The sequence below is a fragment of the Marmota flaviventris genome, chromosome 3, assembly GCF_047511675.1.
Source record: "Marmota flaviventris isolate mMarFla1 chromosome 3, mMarFla1.hap1, whole genome shotgun sequence".
Lineage (NCBI taxonomy): Eukaryota > Metazoa > Chordata > Mammalia > Rodentia > Sciuridae > Marmota > Marmota flaviventris.
The window spans coordinates 41,609,103-41,628,158 of NC_092500.1; positions in this window are offsets into that span (position 1 = coordinate 41,609,103).

Consider the following 19,056-nt stretch of genomic DNA (forward strand, 5'->3'; position numbering starts at 1 on the left):
TACAAGAAAACAAAATCAGAAAAGCAATACATAAATAAAATTTAAAAGCTCAACAATAAGATGGAAGTCCTAAAAAACAGCCAAATGGAAATTCTGGAACTGAGGAATATAATGACTGAACTAAAAAATATCATAGAAAGCTTCAACAGCAGACAATCAAGGAGAAAAATGAATCCATGAGCTTAAAATTAGGTCACTTGAAATTACCCAGAGGAAAAGAGAAAAACTTCTAATATATAAATAAAAAGATAGAGACAATTGAATCAAAGCATACCATTACAAAAAAAAAAAAATCACAAAGGAAGACAGCAAGAGATGAACAGACTACAGGGCTCAGGGTATGGCTCACTGGAAGAGCATTTCCCTAGCATGCGTGAGGCCCTGGGTTTGAGCCCTAACACCCTCCCCCACATCCAATAGAACTACAAAACACTTTGAAAATAATAAACCAAATGCAGCAGTAAGACTGCATTTGTTAACTTTCCATCACTAAAATAGAATACTTGAGAAAACTAATTTATAAAGAGAACAGATTGATCTAGGCTCATTTTTTGGTAGGTTCTAGTGCCCAATCAGTTGACACCATTGCTTTGGTCCTTTGATAAGCACATCATGATGGGAGCATGTAGTAGTGCAAATCATTTACTCCATGGCAAGGAAGCAAAAAAGCATAGAAAGAAGAGAATGCCAGTGTCTCATTATCCCTTCTGGGGGCATGCTCTCCATAACCTAAGGAACCATCCAAAGCCCTAACTCTCAGGGGTTCTACCATCTCCAAATAGTGCCACTCCCCGGGACCAAATATTTTAACACATGTCCCTTAGGGACACAGTCAAGATCCAAACTGTAGCAATGTCCTTACATGTCAGTAATTACTTTAAATATAACTGGATTAAATTTTCTAATCAACAAAGTGGCCGAATGAATTAAAAAACCACATCCAACTCTAGGCTGCCTACAGGAGATTTACTTTAGCTATCACAACATGCATAGACTGAAAGTGAAGAGATGGAAAAAGATATCCAAGAAAATGGTAACCAAAAAAGTGCCAGAGTGGCTATACTTAGATAAAGTAGACTTCAGGTCAAAAACTGTTATAAGAGACAAATAATTTCATTAAATAATGATTAAGGGGTCAATTTGCCAAGAAGACATAACAATTATAAATATGTATTCACTCAACATCATACTACCTAAATATAAGGGAGAAATGGATAGTAATAGGATAATAGTAAGGGACTTCAATACTATACTTTCAATTATGGATAGATTATCCAGATGGAAAATAAATAAGGAAATTCATTAACAATACCAGAGATCAAATGGAACTACAGGAGAAATACAACAGTATGCACATTGTTTTCAAGTACATATAGAAAATTCCCTAGAAGATATCATATGGTAGACCATGAAACAGTCTTAGCAAATTTAAGAAGATTAAAATCTTACCAAATATCTCTTCCAAGAAAATGGTATGAAACTAGAAGTCATTAAGAGGAAGAAAATTGGAAAATTTGCAAATATGTGGAAACTAAACAAGAAACTCCTGAACAACCAATGGATTAAGAAAAAAAAATTAAAAAATGAGACAAACAAACAAAAACAGAAACAAAGCACACCAAAACTTATGGAATGTAGCAAAAGTAGTTCAGAAGAAAATTTTATCGTGATAAACTTCTATATTAAGGGAAAATACTCATTTTAAAAGTCTAACTTTATACCTCAAAAAACTAAGAGGAAAAAAAAACTAAGAAGTTAGTAGTTAGAAGGAATTAACAAAGATCAGCACATAAATAAATAGTGAATTGAAAACACAAAATCAATGACACTTAAGACTTGACTTTTAAAAAGATAAACAGGGCTAAGGATGTAGCTTAGTTAGCAGAGTGCTTGCCTTGCATGCACAAGGCCCTGAGTTTGATCCCCAGCACCACAAAAAGAAAAAGATAAACAAAATTGTTGAACTTTTATCTAGAGGGGGCAGATGTCTGCTTGTTCAGTTTATCAAAAAAAGAGTAGTCAAATAAAATTATACACAAAATAGGAGACATTACAACTTATACCATTGAAGTACAAAAGATTATGAGAGAGAACTATGAATAATTACATACCAAGGAATTGGATAACCTAGCAGAAATGAACTAATTTCTATAAACATACAATATACCAAGACTGAATCATGAAGAAATATAAATCTAACTTTATACCTCAAAAAACTAAGGAAAAAAAATAATTTTTTATAAAACTTATTTTGAGACAGGATCTCACCCAATTACCCAGGTTGGCCTTAAATTTGCGATCCTCCTGTCTCAGCCTCCCAAGTAGCTGGCATTACAGGTGGGCACCATCACACCTGCCTCTATTAAACATTTAAAGAAGAATTCATACCAATCCATCACAAACTCTTTCAAAAACTTGGAGTTGGGAATACTTTCAAACTCATTTTACAAGGCTGTCATTATTCTAATCCCAATGCCAGACAAACACAGTACAAGAAAGAAAAAATTAATCAATACTCGATGAATGTAGATGCACAACTCCTTTTAAAATACTAGCAAATAAAATTAAACAGCAAATTAAAAGGATCATTGATTCTATCATTTGGGCTTTATCCTCTTTATCTCTGTGATTCAAGGGTATTTCAACATACACAAATCAATAAATGTGACTAATACAACATATTTATGAGGATGAAAATTACATAATCATCTCAATAGATGTTGAAAAAATATTTGATGAAACTCAACATTATTTCATGACAAAAAAATTCTTAAGAAAAAAAAAAAAGGTACAGAAGTAATGTACCTCAACATGAAGGCCACATACAATAAGCCCACAGCTAACATCACACTGAATGGTAAGCAGTGAATTCTTATAATTTTATGTTGCCTTGGATCCACTTTGAATACAAATTTAACTGTCAGATATCAGAAGCAGGGCTCAGTCACCCTTGACAGAGTTACAGAGTTTCCAGTTCTATATCACACTCAAATGACTCAGACCAGAGGCCAGAGATAAGAACTTAGAGGTATCTCTCCCACCTAACCCCAGCTTTTCCACTACTTCCTTTAAATCATTCACTGAGAACTTAAAGTGACCCATACCTATTCTCTTACATACAGTACACTGTTAATTACCTCCCCTGCCCTGCCTACTTTCCACCCTCCCTCTGCCTGAATCTTCATTTTTGCCTCAAATGACCAGATGACCAGTAGATTTCTCCTCTATGCTCATTACATCCTCCTTGCCCAAGACCTGTAAGTAGAGATCATTGAACCTGATTTCTATAGTGGTGGTATATTAAAGTTGTACCTTTCATCTGAAGAACTGGGGGCTTCTCCAGATTATGTTTTCCCTTAGACAATGGAGAGAACACAAGGATGGGCGCCCAAAACCAAAGCAGTGATTAGGGAGGTATAAACCAGACACAGGTCAGAAGAGAGCTACAAGGGCATATGCCAGTATAAAGTTTTCTTTTCATAGGTGGGACAACTAGGTATTAGGTTATATGCAAGGTAAAGAGTATCTTATGAAAGGCAACCTGTAAATGCACATGGCCAGCTCCCCTTCATTACCACTAGGGCAGAATTGCTAGCTCCCCTGCTATGCAAACTCCTGTTTAGGCAGGGGCTCTAAAACATGGTAAGAAGCTGAAAGACAAAGATCCCTACTCTTGCCACTTCTATTCAAGAAGTCCCAGCCAAAGGAATTAAGCAAGAAAAAGAAATAAAAGGCATCTAAACTGAAAAAGATGTAAAATTGTCTCTGCCTACTGATGATATGACATATATAGAAAACTCTAAATATAAAAATCTGTTAGAATAAATGAATTCAGTATTTATAAGTTACAAAATCATCATATCAAATAGTTAAAGAAATTGATAGTTTTTCCTTAAATTGAAAATAATTACCACCATTTTAAAATTTCTTTTTTTTTAATTTTTTATTGTTGGTTGTTCAAAACATTACAAATTTCTTGACATATCATATTCCACACTTTGATTCAAGTGGGTTATGAACTCCCACCTTCACCCCATACACAAATTGCAGAATCACATCAGTTACACATCCATTGATTTACATATTGCCATACTAGTGTCTGTTGTGTTAAAATTTCTTGATCACTGAACATGAGACTCTTCAACATGATTTAAGAAGCTGTACAAATATAGGCAGAGAGGGTTATTTCCGATTTACATTTTTTGGTGCCTAATTACTGTTTACTTCATTGTTATTTCAGTAACAGATTTAAAACACCATTACATGTTTGCTTTTGATATACCCCTTTGTGAAATTGAAGTTTTGGAGCCAATGGATAAATGCAGTGTTCACTGTTCCCCCTTTCCTCAACAGACTGTGTTCATCAGCAAGTCGTGAGTTAAATCTTCTGTCTCTTTTTTTTAAAACCCACAAAATGCTACTCAGTTCAAAAATAAGGCAGATGTTTCAAAACTGGGGTTTCTGATATTTGTAAATATTTTTCCTTATTAGATAACAGTATTTTATCATTAAAGTCATTAGTATTATATTGTTTTCAAAAAGAAGAGATGGTCAGAACTATAATCCAGCATCTTTTACTGCACTGAAAGACTGGTGAAGTCTTTTGGAAGGGTTGGAAGATATATCCAGAAAAGTATTTTGGAAAATTTTGTACAATCAAGATAATTCATGGAATATTAAAAGAAAAACCTTAATAGCAGTGTTGGTTTTTATTTGGAATTTTCTCATCTCAGTTTTTTCTTTGGAATCTCCTTCACTGACATTGATATTTGATCAGAAAGAGGGGCAGATGTCTGCTTGTTCAGTTTATCAAATCGTTTTTTAATATAAATAAGACTATTTAAAGAAATAATATTTTTCCTGTTATCTGAATGTAGAAAGTGAATTTGCGCAGACTTCTCCCTGCATAATCTCTTGTAATATCCTTTGCACAGTCTTATGACTCTTTAAAGTTATTACACCATGCATTTATATGAAAATAAATTAAACCTGTCTTATGAAAATAAGTGAAACGATGATTTTCCCTCACCAAAAAAAAAAAAAAAGAAAAGAAATCAAGAAAATAATTCCATTTAAAATAGCATCAAAACATATTTAGGAATAAATTTAACAAAGACTTGTACAGTGAACACTATAAAACAATGATGAAATAAGTTGAAAAGACAAAAATAAATGATAAAATGCCCTGTATTTGTCAATCAGAGGAGTTCATATTGTTTAAATGTCCCAAGGTGATCTACAGATTCAATGCAATATCTTTCAAAATCCCAATGACATTTTTCACAGAAAGAGAAAAAATAATTTCAAATTTTGTATGGGACCGTAACAGGCCACAAATAGTTAAAGCAATCTTGAGCAAGAACAAAGCTGGAGACCTAACTCTTCTTGATCTCAAATTATACTACAAAGCTATAGTGATCAAAACAGTTTGATACCAGCATATAAACAGATATAGTGACCAATGAAACAAAATAGATAGCTCAGAAATAAACCTACACTTATATCCTCAACAAATTTTCCCTAAAAGTTTCAAGAATACACAACAGGGGAAGGATAATTCCTTCAACAAACGGTACCAGGAAAATTAGATGTCCACATGCAAAAGAATAAAATTGTGTCCTTACTCCATACACAAAAATCAATTAAAAATGGATTAAAGACTTAAATATAAAACTTCTAGAAGAAAAACTCCTAGATGAAATAAGAGGAGAAAGTTTTATAACATTGGTCTTAGTAATGATTTTACAGCATTAGACATCAAAATCACAGGCCTACAAAACAAAAATAAAAACATGTGACATCTAACTAAAAAGTTTCTGCACAACAGAAGAAGCAACAAAAAGAGCAACTTATGAAATGGGAGAAAATTTGAAAACCATATATACAAAAGGGGTTAAGATCCAAAATATATAAGGAGTTTGTATAAAATATAAGAATCTTATATACTTCAAAATAAATATCTGTGATGATTAATCTAGATTGCTAAGTTGGTTGGACTGACAGACACCTGAATTTAGAGACTTCTGGGCATGTCTGTGAGGGTGTTCCTAGAGACCACTGGTGTGGGACAGCAAATGGCGGGGAGAGGTGGCCTGAATGAGGCAAACACAGCAATAGGCTGGGGGTCCAGATGGAACAAGGAAGCAGGAAGAGCCACAGTTGAGGCAAGTGATTCTTGAGCAGGTATGTCTGTTGCTGCCACCTTCTGAGTTGACCTCACAGGCCAACTGCTGCATTCTTCCAACAAGAGCTTTCACCAGCTCTTCTCCAGGGAGTTTCCAGGCCTTCAGTCTCAGTGGCTGCATCATTGGTGGCCTTTGTTCTGAGGTTCTATCTTCTAGACTAAATGACTACTGATTTCCGTGTGCCCAGGGCCACTATTGAACTATCTGGCTTCTGATCTTATAAACCAATCTCATAAATCACATTTGACAATCATATATAAACAAAGAAACTTCATAGACAATTTCCCAAAGAAGACATAGACTGGCCAACAGATAAATGAGAAAAAAAAAAAAAAAACGGAGGAGGGGGGAGGAGGGGGAGGAGGAGGAGGAGAAGAAAGAAGAAGAAGAAAGAAGAAAGAAGAAGAAGAAGAAGAATCATCCCTGTCCTCACTATTATCAGGAAATGCAAATCAAAACTACAGTTTCATCTCACACCTGTTAGGATATATATTATCAAAAAGTCAAAAGATAACAAGGATTGGTAATGATATAGAGAAACGTGAATTCTTGTGCAGTGTTGCACAAGGGATGCAGATTGGAACAGTCAGTATTAAAAACAGTATGAGGGGCTGGGGATATAGCTCAGTTGGGACAGTGTTTGCCTTGCATGCACAAGGCCCTGGGTTCAAGCCCCAGCACCACACACACAAAAAAAAGTATGAAATTTTCTCAAACAATTAATAATAGAACTATTATATAATCCAGCAATTTCGCTTCCAAATCCAAAGGGAATAAATAAAACCCCTATTATAAAGAAATATCTACACTTTCATGATAATTGAAGCATTATTCACAGCATAAAAGATATGGAAACAATTTAGGTGTCTGTTGACAGATGAATAAACAAAAGATAATATAATGGAATACCATTCAACCCTTTAAAAGAAGTAAATATTGTCATTTGCAACTATATGGATATGCCTGGAGGACATTAGACTAAATTAAATAAGTCAGACATAGTAATACAGAAAGAGAAATACTCTGTGATCTCACTTGTGTGTAAAATGTTTAAAAAGAATTTTTTAAAAACCAAATTCATAGTACCAGTAGATGGTTACCAGGGGCTTGTGGAGGGGTTGGAGAAGAATGAAATCACACAAACTTTCAATTATAGAATGAATAAATTCTGGAGACTGAATGTATAACATGAGGAATATAGTTATTGATAATTTTGTATACTTGAAATTTGCTAAAAGAGTAAACCTCAAGAGTTCTTCACACACACAAACACACACACACACACACACACACACAAATAGCAACTAAGTAAGGTGGTGAATGTATTAGTTAGCTTTGTAGTTAACATTTAATAAAGTAACATTATTAATTATCAGGGAAACTCAACTCAAAACTACAATGAGATATCACCTCAATGAGATATGTGTATGTGTGTGTGCAATATATATGCAATTATCTGTCAATCGTACCTCAATAAAGCTGGAAATGGCATTGTATATCATGCTGTAAAGTATTATCTTTTAAAATTATTTTTAAGCTTGTCTTTAAAAATTCTTCATATGATGTTATTTCCAACTTTCTTCTTCTTACATTAAGCGAATGAATCCCAAATTGACTGCTGTTAGATTTACTACCATAACTAGGTCTATGTAGTATGTTTTCAATTATATTTTACTCATATCAAGCAATTTGCCTAAATGTTTGAATTGTTTTTACAATTCAATTATCCATATACATTTTTTGTTAAAAACCAAAACACAAAAAAACAGCCTAAATAAATAGTTACAAATAACATTTTCATGAATGTCCTTCTAAAGACAGTGGTATAATTTTACATAAATGGGATCATACTGAAGCATTTTTCACTCAACAATATGTCACAAATATCTTTCCAAAAAATAGTGTGCTATCTTAAGTTTAATGATGAAAATTTTATTGTTTGTATGTGCAATAATTTATTTATTCAGTTCCCTGTTGATGGATGTTTGGAATGGTTTCAATTTTTCTACATTAAAAACAGATTTATAAGAACATTCATATGCTTAAATCTTCTTACTCTTCTTTGATTATCTCCATGGGGAAAATTCCTAGAAGTGGAAGTACTAGGTCAAAAAAAATCTGATATTTTCAAGTTGCTAAACTGTGTTCCAGATTGGACCATAGATTTATAGCATCCTTGCCCTCATTTAATGCATAATCCTAACTGTGACTTTAAAAAAAAAACCAAAAAACCTTTATTCCTTGATAAATCTAGAGACATTTTCTTTATTTTCTCTATTGCATTTCTCATTTAGATATGAGTTTCTAAGAACTGAAATAAATAATGTCCACCAAACTTTATGCTCAACAAGTTTTAAATTCTGACAGTTATAAGATGATGTATTCAGGTTTCGAGGAAAATGAAAATTGACTGCCTTCCCCGCCAGCATTGAAAATTCTTGTCACATAGAAAGGTTTTTAAATGAACTCATTCTGAGAAAACACACTTTCCTGTTAGTAATAATAACTTAAAAATGGATATATAACATAGTAATACTAATTTTAGAAAAATGTACAAATCACTAGGCGTGGGAGGGTACCAGAGATTGGACCCAAGGGTACTTTACCACTGAGTTACATACCCAGCTGTTTTTGTTTGTTTGTTTCGGGTGGAGTACTAGTTTGAACTCAGGGGCATTCAACCACTGAACCACATCCCCAGCCCTATTTTGTATTTTATTTAGAGACAGGGTTTCACTGAATTGCTTAGGGCCTCTTTATTGCTGAAGCTGGCTTTGAACTCAGGATTCTCCTGCCTCCAGAGGAAGTGGGATTACAGGCATGTGCCATGGTGTCCAGCTTTATTAGTTACTATTACTGGCAAATACTATTTTATTAAAGAATAAAGAGGAAATTTTTTTTTAAAACAAAATTGGAAGTGACTGTGTCATCTCATCTAAATTTGACACAGGCTTACTGTATTTAAACAAAGATCCTGAAATTTAATAAATTACACAGGATAGAAAACCTAGTCCCAGAGGGCTTGGAATAAGGAATAACAAATCTGTGGAAAGGGAAAATAAGGATTTCCCTCCAGATATGAAAGATGGATGTGTCTTCCAATTACTAGGCTAACTTAGGAGTAAAACCAGTGACTGTTCCTCAGCCCTGGCCATCCACCAAGCCAACCAATTCTAATATCTGGTATTTCTGGGAATCTGAATTCTCTAGGGAAAGTAACCACAGTCGATGCTGGTGAGGTTTGCAATGTAACTGCTCCTTTTGAAGGCCACAATAGCACATGTGCACTGGAGACCACATGAGGTTCACAGGAAGATGGCTGCTTTAGGAGGGTAATTAAAATCCTTAATTTATTTCCCTTTACTATGAAAAATTCATAAGCACTGTCCTTCCCTCCCTCACACATTTATGCAACATACACAACTTATGCTTCATCTTCCTTATTTTCTTATTTAAATTGAAATCGTTATTATTTATTTAGAACATTTCAGTATATGTTTATTGAATATCTATTATGATCTGGGAATGGTTCTTAGCACTGAGGATACAGCAGTGAATATAATAACATTTTTTTTTACCAAAGAAGCTTAAATTCTAGTTGAGGATATCCACAATAATCAGTTAAACAAGTAAATAAATATTAGGTGGTAATCTAGATTTGCCACGGAAAAACAGAGGAGGTAAGGGAGAGAGAATAACAGGAGGGGTGACAAGGGTCACTACACAGGATACCTGGGGTCCAGGAAAGGGGAAATGAGGAGTTAGCCTTGAAAATACACAGAGGAAGAAAGTAAAGCTACAGGCAAAGTGAACAGGCAGTAGGATGAGAAGCCATGGGGGAGTTTTGAAAGAATTACTGTGACTCTGTATAGGGGAGCCATCCACCAAAAGAAGATTAAACACAATTGTTGAAAGAGCAGCACTGGAAGAACAAATTTAAATATCAAGAGTTTGGTGGGATTTAAAATGACATTTAGATATCCATATAGATGTAGGTTGGCAGTTTGATGTACACATGTGGAAGATGCATCGAAAGAAGGATATCATCAAATGAATCAGAGTATCTCAGGGTAGGATAAATCCTTTAAATGACTATCCCAAGCTCCATCCAGAGGCTTCAATATCCTCTACAAAATTCCTGCCATGGACATTTCAGCCTAACTCTCTTTCTGTAGTGAGTGTTTCATTACCACTACCTCTCTGAAGCTGTCCTCTCCATGCCAAGACAATTTTGCACAGTAGAAAATTCTACTTCATGAAAATAACTGTCAGTCTCCCTGTAAATTCTACCTACCAATCCTAGCTTCTTCCTTAGGATCCCTGCTAAAGGTGTCTACACAAACCAGAATTTATTCAAAGATATAGAAATGAAATTTCAACTCCTATGAAAACCATTTAACTATTCAAGCCTCACGAGGAGATACAGTTTTGTAGTATAATAATTAGGGAGAAATCTGAGGATTCATGCATCAGCCAGATTATAAGTTCCTTTTTTAGGTTAATGTTCTAACATTAACGTTAAAGATCTGTTTACAGTATGTTAAATAAATATATCATAACCTGTAATATTGGTTTGTGGGGATAGAGCACTGTGTATGAAAGTATTATGTGCCTGTCTCACAAATCTCAATTCTACATGTTGAACTCTATTTTATTATGGACATAATTTGACATCAAAATAATATTAGTTCTCTGGTCTCCTTCAGGGACAAAATATCTTTAAGAGTAGTGATCCAAAATAGACATCTAGAGGGGGCTGACAGATTCTCCAGTTTGACTCCTATTTCATAGTGGCTACACCTTTGGAAAGTGGGAGAATGATTCTACCTCCTACTATAGCAAGTGAGGGCTTGAAACCTAAATCAAAAGTAAATGCTACCACTTCAAAATAGACAAATGCAAAACCTCTTAAACTGAATTAGATGTTGTCTGTTTGCACTGACCTATTTTCAGCTTTATCTCAAAGTTTGAACTTTCAGATTCATGCCAAAATAACCTACTTGTTCTTCCACATATTCAACAGAATCAATGAGTATAAAGTGTGAAAGTTTATTCATTTATCCAAAATTTTAAAATGTTGCCAAACCCATAAGATAGAATTCTATTTCAACAGTATTGAAATAATGGTCTTCAAATATAGGCTTTGACCTGCTCATTTTTGGTAGATTGTGAATAGTCTGCATTCATTTATGTATTTGACAAATATTTCTGGAGTTTACTATGGGTCATTAGAGTCAGGAAGTGAGAAATTTGTTTTCTATCTCTTTGAAGGAAAAAATGAGCCGAAGAATAGAATTATAATGAAAAAGTAATTGATGTGCCAATAATTACTAGGATATCAACTCAGAACCATAAAGAGATCATTTCAGTGACTATATTGTGTGCATGATTACTCAACCATGGGGACAGAATAAACTCAAACAATTTTTCTGTTACTATTTTAATAGATGAAATGTAAGAAAATTTCCTTCAGTGTTTAGGTCCTGAAATAAGTGGAGATTTCTATCTTCTAATATTATATTTAATGCCACATTTACATGGCCCTTTAGAACTGGTTATTTTAAAATACAAATAGGTATTTACACACTTGTCTCTCTATATTTTATTTGGACTCATAAAATGCTCAATTTGAAAAGTGCCTCACCAAGTAATAAGATAATTTCACTTTTATACCTGCACAAATTTATTACTCTTAAAAAAACTTGTATAGCTATTTAGTCAACTTTTCATCTCTGTGACCAAAATAGCCAACAAGAACAGCTTAGAGGAAATGTTTACTTGGGGGCTCCTGGTTTCAGAGGCTCAGTTCATAGATGGGCTGACTCTATTGCTCTGCCCCCAAGGTGAGGCAGCACATCAGGAGTGAAGGACCCAGCAAAGGAAAGCTGCTCAGCTCAGGGCAGGTTCAGGAAACAGCAGGGAGGGGTAACAGAGAAGATGTGCCCTTCCAAGGCACGTCCCCAGTGACCCCCCTCCTCCAACCATGCCTCACATGCCCACAGTTACCACACAGTCATTCAAACTAGGGTGGACGGATTAGGTTACAGTTCTCACAATCTAATCATGTTCCTCTGAGCATTTTTGGATTAGCACAGAGCTTTTGGGGGGATACCTCACATTTAAACCATCACAGCTAAAATGGGAATGGGAGAGGCAGCTTTTGGGAATCATAAGGTGGTGCTGCTCTCACAGTTCTGAAATCATAGCAGCTGTTGTAGCAGAATTCCTCATCCCTCCTCTCAACCCCAAATCCACAAGTCCTGGCAAGGCTTCAGAGAGAGCCACAATCCCTTTGGCAAATCGGAATTTCATGTGAGCCCAGTAACCATACAGTTGCTGTCTATGGAGAAACTTGAATTTTCCAAACTGCTAATATCAGAAATAGTGAGATTTTGAAGTATCTTTATTTTTACCCACAAAGAAAATAGAAACAATCTAAGACAATAGACATAATTTAAAGGAGGGCTATCCTTGTACTTCAAAAGAAAAACTTGTAAAAACATTTCAAAGGCATCTTTGCCATGACAGGAAGTCACCCTCTGCCCAGAAAGCTGAGTGAACAGGACCTCCGGGTTGGGTCCTTGTCAAAATATACTGTTTGTTGTCAAAAGCTCCATGAAGCTGAAGCCTGAATTATGGTCCCAACCCAAAAACAGGAAGAGGAAAAAACATCAATAGTGACTCTCAGGGTTTGGGATTTTCATCATCATCTTCTCCTCCTCCTCCATCTCCTCCATCTCCTCCATCTCCTCCTCCATCTCCTCCATCTCCTCCATCTCCTCCTCCTCCTCCTCTTCCTCCTTCATCTCCTCCTCCTCCTCACCAGAACTTTCTTCAAAAGAAATCACAGCAGGAGATCCATGTAAACAAAACAGAACCATAAAAGTAAAGGTACTTTCCACTTTAAATGGGGGCAGTGAGCGGGAGGGGCTGGCTCTTTCATCATGACTCTGAATCATCTCAAAAACAATCCTCATCTTGTCATTGTTCTAACTTAGCTCAGCCAAACCTGGTTCCCCTCCTCTTGCTGAATGCAGTAGAGGTGATGTCAGTTGCCATCACAGTGTCAGATAGTATCAAACTAGTTCTGAATCTCGTCTTAATACAGAGCCTGACTCTCAGATCTGGATGCTGGTGCAGTGAACATACACTGAACACAATCGTGGTCTGTTTGTTTACGAAAACTATGTGAATATATTCAGCTTACAGTGACAAAATGTGGGAGAGTGGGTTATAGCCCACCTCAACCCAAAACAGTGGGGTGTTCAAGGCATTGATTCTGGAATTATTAAATTCGTGGCTTCTGGAAGTGTAATGCCTTGGTTAGGGTCTAGCTTCTATGCTTGTCACCTGCATGACCACAGGAAGACTGTTGGTTCTTTCAAAGAATCTGTTTTGGCCATCAATAAAATTTGCCTAATTATAGTGCTCTTTTGCAGAGTTGTTGATGTAATATGTTCCTGACAAATGTTAGTTACTGTTATGATGGACTAGGTGTCATACTGTGCCCTGTGGGGATGGCACCAGTAGGAGCATGACTCAACGTCAGACAGCAAAGGAGCATGGAGCTGATTTTGATGATCAATAAATTGGCACATCAAACCACAGTGAGATAGCATCTCACTCTAGTTATAGTGGCTATTGTCAAAGAGAAAAAGATAAATGCTGGCAAAGATGTTGAGAAAGGAATAGTCTCATATACTATTGATGGAAATGTAGATTAGTAACAGTCATCATGGAAAACAGTATCCAGGCTCCTCAAAACATTAGGAATAGAACTACTATATCATTTAACAGTTCCACTACTGGGTACACATCCAAAGGAAAGGAAATCAGCATGTTGAAGAGATACCTGTATTTCCATTTTTTTATTTCAGCACTATTTACAACAGCAAAGAAATAGGAAAAAAGCAAAACCTGTGTTTCCTTCAACTGATGACTGGGTCAAGAAAAATGTGGTACATATACGCAACGGAGTATTATGCAGCCATAAAGAAGAATGAAATTCTAACATTCACAACAGCATGAATGCTACTGGAGATTGTGATGTTAAGAGAAATAAGCCAGGCAAAGAAAGTCAAATATGACATGATGTCACTCACATGTAGAATTAAAAATATTGGTCTCAAAGAAGAGTAGTTACCAGAGGTTGGGAAGGGTGGTAAAGCAGGGATAGTTAGTAGCTGCAGGGGTGCAGGTAGCTAGGAGTCATACATTTTAGTGTTCTATATAGCACAGTAAGGTAATTATGATGGAGAATAATGAATTACGTATTTCAAGACTGGGGATGTAATTCAGTGGTGGAGTGCTTTCCTAGCATATGAGCCCTGGTTTTAATCCCCCCTCTGCCCCAGCACTCTAAAATAAAAATGCTAGTAGTAGAACATTTAAATTTTCCCCAAAAGATGATAAATATTTGAAATTGTGAATATATCAATTACCCTAATCTTATCATTACATATTGTATACATGTTTTGAAATACCCCATAAATATGTACAATTATCATGTGCCAGTTAAAATTTTTAAATTTAAATCATTTTTAGAATAAAAAAAGTCTTTAGCAATCAAAACTCCAGTACCCATCAGGCCCACCGCACACCATTAGATCATCTTATTTCCTCAGCAACAAGATACAGCACTGGTAGCAACAGCTGGCTTGATGGTGGGCTCCAGTGGTAGCAAGGAGATTCTTCACACAGTTTTGATGGTGCTACAGGGCTCTTTACTCAGGCAAGGAAATGTCCCTGAGAAAGTCAAGTTTTTCATGCCCAAAGAACAGCAAGATGGCCAGCACAGAGAGAATGCAGTGAATAATGGAAGATGGGAGGAGATGAAACAGGAAGGTAAAAGGACCAGCTCATAAAATGGGGATCCATTTGGGCTATTCTACAACTTTTAACCCTTGTTCTGAAATGAGCTAGAATACCACTGCAAGAATCTGTGAAGTGAAAATCATCAGCTTGTTTGACATAATGTCTCAGGTAAGATTCAAGCCAAGAGGTCCATCAGTCTGGCAAGACTAGGCATTCATGCACAGCCATGCTAACTGGATGTGCTTTGACCTTGGTAATCAAGCAAACCATATACAAGTCATCTACTGTGATCTCAGTGTAGATTTTGCAAGTATTTTATAGCATCTAAATTAATCATACAAATCTGTGTAACTGTCAAACTTCCTATAGCTGATGCATTGCTATAGCATTATTTACCGAGTTAACCGAGCTATGAAGTGTAATAACCACAAAGTCTAGTTCACATCTGAAGCATTTGGCAGTTGGTGTTTGTGCCATCCATGGGTTGTTGAAAGTGCCAATTCACACTGGAACAGCCCAAAATTAATAAAACCAGAAGCAAAGGAAAACCTAGAAATGTTAGGAAACATTCAGTGACAACCCCCAAATCCGAGACTGCATCTGTTCCTTAAATTTACAACAGAAGCTACTGTCTCAAAGGCAGGGTGCCTTACTCATGGTAAATATCGCTGACTAGATTTTATTTTAACTTAAATGTAACATGTCAGCATTTCTTACTCTCTGGATTTAAAGCCAATCCCATCAATCATCTCTGAAGCTACCTTTGTCATAAGCCCCCAGTGAGCTGAGGTAATATTTTCCAAGAACAGGCAGTTACATGCCCCTTTACTCTCTCTCATATAAGAATCTGTTCCAATATCTATCACCCCACCCAAGAGATGACCTACAGAGTAAATGCTCAGTCAAGAATGAACAGGTCTGTAATGCAGCACCCTGTGTGTTAAACCAACAAGTGAACCCTCTATAAAAGTTCTTAATTTAACCAGAGTGTGGTTAATGTAACCACTATTATTCAATCATTATATCCTGATCTTAGTTCATAACCAGTAACAATACAAGTCATGGAATTATAGTTTTAGAAACTGAAGCTTCAAGGCTATCTGGCATATTAGTTTCAGAGATGAGAAATCAATTCCAGAAAGGCTAGGAGATTTCCACTTGTTTTCAAAGCAAGTTAATTACAAAGCCACAGCTAAAATTCATGTCCCCTGACTCTTGGCTCTGCATTTCTTCTGTTTCTTGATGTTTCCTCCCAAGTCATGTGAATCAGTTAAGGTTCTACAGTAGCAAGTAATAGAAACTATCTTGTAAACAGAAACACTAATGAAAGGATTTGTTGAAGGGTTTTGCAGGTAGCCACAAATTGGAAAGAAGAGTCTCAAAACAGACAAAGCCAGGAGACTCCACAAACTGCTGTCAGTCTTGCTTGGATACTGTCATTGGCATGTGTCAGCTCCAACAGTTTCCTACAGCTTTGCTTAATTACACACAGGATGTAAGTTTGCAAGAGAATGATAATATCATGTGCCTTCTGGTTGTTCTTGGGTAATAGACAAAAGGATTCAATGGAAGGAGCCTCTGGAAGGAAACCTCTACTCTTTTTTTGTAGAGAGAAGAAGAGAAAATACCCGAATTTACCAACACTACCAAGACTGCAAACATGGGAGGGATTAATTTTTTTAAATGTAACCAAGATACATGCAAGAAGAGATCTTGGTGTTGAGCAGTCAACAACTGGTGTCTACTACAAGAAGATACACATGCATGTACAACTTGAGGGAAAAAGGAAACTAAATTTTAGAAATCAGAAACCTCCTACAAATTTAAATAGACACAGTATTTTTACATTAAGTTAATAATATTAATAATAAGTTCATATTGGTATATACTGTAAAAGCGACAGGAATAGTTAAGGGTTGATTTATTGGCTGATAATGCATTGAGTTAGAAATGTGATTAGAACACTTAAATCACTGAATTTCCATAATTCTAAGACATAAAAGTAAAAAATTACTGGTAAATTTATAGCCTCCATTAACTATTTCAACTACTTAAGAGAATGAGGTCATTGTTACCACAAGGCAGTAGCTGCTTTGAAGATATACTGATGATATTAGGTAACAGATGGCAATTTAGAACCAAGGGTATGTGGGGTTATGAATGTGTGGTTAATCCATAAGACAACTATGATTGACCCTGGAAATCAGAATATCTATTTGACTGATTGAAGCACCATTAGTAACATGTTAATATAAGGCAATTCAGTTCACTATATACTTATTGAGTGCCTACTTTATGACAGGCAATAAATATAAGCCTGATTCTTGCCCTCAAAACAATTATACACTTGTGGGTAAGCCCGAAAGGATTGAAATGTATTTTACTACTTTCATGAGTAAGTAGGAAGCTTCAAAGTCCCTGAACAGCCACCAATGCACCTTTGGAGGTTACTGCTCGGTTTTCACTACAATCCTTACAAGGATCCTGGGATTGTGGAATGGAATTATCCCATGTGGGTCAAGTGATTGGGTCCTCAGCAAAGTCTTATACAAATGGGTATCACTGTGCCAGATGATCGGCGATGTGCTGGCTGCTTCTGCATTGCTGGTGTTTTCTTTCATGTAACGGAAGTCCAGGGAATGAACATAGCTGCCTCTCCAGCCCAACTTCCTCAGACAGGGAGTGACCATACAGCAAAACTGAGGATCAAGCCAGGCATCTCTTGTCGTCTCCTCTCTTTTTCTTCCTGGGAGCAAACTGCTCCTGAAAATAGTGGGGGCTGCCAATAACCTCATGGGGACACCCTACCACCACTAAAGGCAGAGCCTACCCCTCAGCACTGCTGTGGCAGAAGATACACTTCACCAAATGATCCTCAATGTCCTATAAATCCACCATTCTATATCTCCAGTCCAGGATTTATCGATAGGAACGGTGTGAAATCATGGAACATTCTACCTAAGATGGAACCACTTTGGCCAGAGAAAAAAAAAAAATTTAAATGGAGTCCAAAGATCAGATGTAACCAGAGCTGTCAGCAGCTGTAACCATAAGTCAACCAGTCAGCCATGGACATGTGGGCTTTGGCATTTGTCTGTATCAATTATTATGAGTTTTTTTTCCCTCATAGCCCAAGCCATTTGCTCTCTCTTCAGATCACACTTTCAGCTCTACCCAAATCTGTGTCACCCATATGATAATCCCTAAGACACCAAATTAAGCTCTTTGGTACTTTGCAGCCTTGATAGCTGATTACTGATTGATAACATTAAGAGACTGCAGTCCTGTTTTACTGTAGCCCTTCCTGGTTTTATTTCTGAATTTGTTCAGAGCTCAGACATGTCCCTCCATCCAAGATTCTATTTATCTTTGCCCCAGATTATATTCCCTCCATCTCCACCCCTCCCTCACTAAGAGACCCAAGTACTAATGAGGACAGCTAAGGTGATATATAAGCCACACTAAAATGGGGACTGGACTATCTGCGACTACAGACTCAGTTCTCATGGTTCTCTGGTATGGATGCCAAGCAGCACTCACTCTAGAGGATGGTCAAGTGTGAGCCAAGCTCTCTCTGATTCCGGCTCTGGATCTACCTGTATGAGCCCCCAGACCTGAAGCCTGTCTAGATCCCACCTATCTACATCTCCCTCGAGCCTGTGTTCCCTCCATCTCCCAGATTCTCCAGTCTAGGAAATCTTGGCTATGAACTAAACTAGCTCTTCTCTTAACTTCTCACTCTGTGTATCCAATCTATTATCTCCACAGGGGTTCCTCCCACTCTCAGGACACTCAGGCTTTGGAGCTCAAAGGTCAACAATCAACTCCTTTTTTGGACTCTGTATTTCTCCTCTGTCATCCCTTCCCCTTCCCTGAGGCAAGGAACACAAAATGCTTAGCTGGCTGAATGGGATGAAGGCCAAAGGATACGAAGAAATATGGGAAACCAAAGACTCATTTGAAAATATTATTCCACTCCACAGGTGACTAAGCAATTACAACATGATGTCAAAAATAAGAGAAGCACAGAACACTGTGTGAATACAAATGAAGGCCA